Genomic DNA, 1417 nt, shown 5'->3' on the forward strand with positions numbered 1-1417 from the left:
TATATATATATAAACTGTCTGGCCCTTTACAGAAAAGGTTTGCCAAGCCCTGTTCAAGAACATCAGCCCTGCTTTTTGTCTGTTGTTCTCCAGGTTGGCCATACCAGATACTCAAAGCCTTTAGATTCCTCAGTTCCTCTATCCTCACTTGGCTTCCTGCAAATGCCTTCCACCTACTCACTGCGACAGCTGCCTTAGGCTTCCATCACTTGTAACTATGGGCTAGGTACATGGCTCTCAAACTTTGAAGTCCATTACCAAGTCCTTCAGTAATCACCTGGAGGGCATGGTAGGAAACAGATGGTGAGACCTCACTCCTGAATTTTGAGTCAGTGTGTCTGGGGTGAGACCTGCGAATCCTCACTTCTAGCAAGTTCCTGGGACTATACTTAGCAAATTTTCCTTTTTTCTTTTTTCTTTTTGGAGGGACTGGGTCTTGCTGTGTCACTCAGACTGAAGTGCAGTGGCATGATTATGGCTTACTGCAACATACTTCCAACGATTAGGATTAGCCTTACTTCTGAAAACAAGTTAAATACTGAACAAGACCAAAAAATACCTCCTTAAAGCCTCAAAGAATCAGTAAATCAGATAGCAAGATCCCAGGAGGTAGGAAAGCTTGAGGCCAACAGCTGCCGCTACTTCTTTAAAACAATCCTCATATCCCAAGACACCAAGACCCTTTTTTCTAAAAATCTACATCTATGCCCATTCCACCAAATGCTACAATTCCAAGTTTTTCCCCTTAAGTAACACCCACTACACACACACAAACAAAAAAAACCTCGTTGCTTCTTTTATAAATTTATGGCACCAGTACTTCAGGGTACCAAACACTCTGTCCAACTTCTTCAAACCATGTTCAGTTTGCCTGTGATGTTCCCATTGCAACCTATACCTCCCCTTAATGACATTTAATATTGTTACTTGTTCAGTGTCTGCCCAGGTCAGCCTTCATTATTACATTCTTAGCACAATACCTTGGCACATAGGCAACTAACATAGTTAATGAGTAGGAGAGGCATAACCACAAGGATGTTGCCAAGTCAGGGCAGCGATGAGCCATAAATGAAGACTTTGGCCATGGAAGGTGAAGCAATAGACAGAGAAAGCCACAGAACAAAGCTGTGTCAAGTCTTGACTTAGGATCCCAACCTTTCATCAGTGATGCAAAACCTTTATTCAGTGTTAGGAACATACTGATGCGAAAGAAACTGAATATGAGTGTTTATGCCTAGATAAACCCTCTCTTCCACAAGCAAGAACTTTGCTCTGGCCCAAATTCCCTGTCCTAGAAGAGATTCATTTTTTGAGACAGAGTCTCGCTCTGTCGCCCAGGCTGGAGTACAGTGGCCGGATCTCAGCTCACTGCAAGCTCTGCCTCCCGGGTTCACGCCATTCTCCTGCCTCAGCCTCC

Source organism: Rhinopithecus bieti, unplaced genomic scaffold (assembly GCF_001698545.2).
Source record: "Rhinopithecus bieti isolate Rb0 unplaced genomic scaffold, ASM169854v2 scaffold_46101, whole genome shotgun sequence".
NCBI lineage: Eukaryota > Metazoa > Chordata > Mammalia > Primates > Cercopithecidae > Rhinopithecus > Rhinopithecus bieti.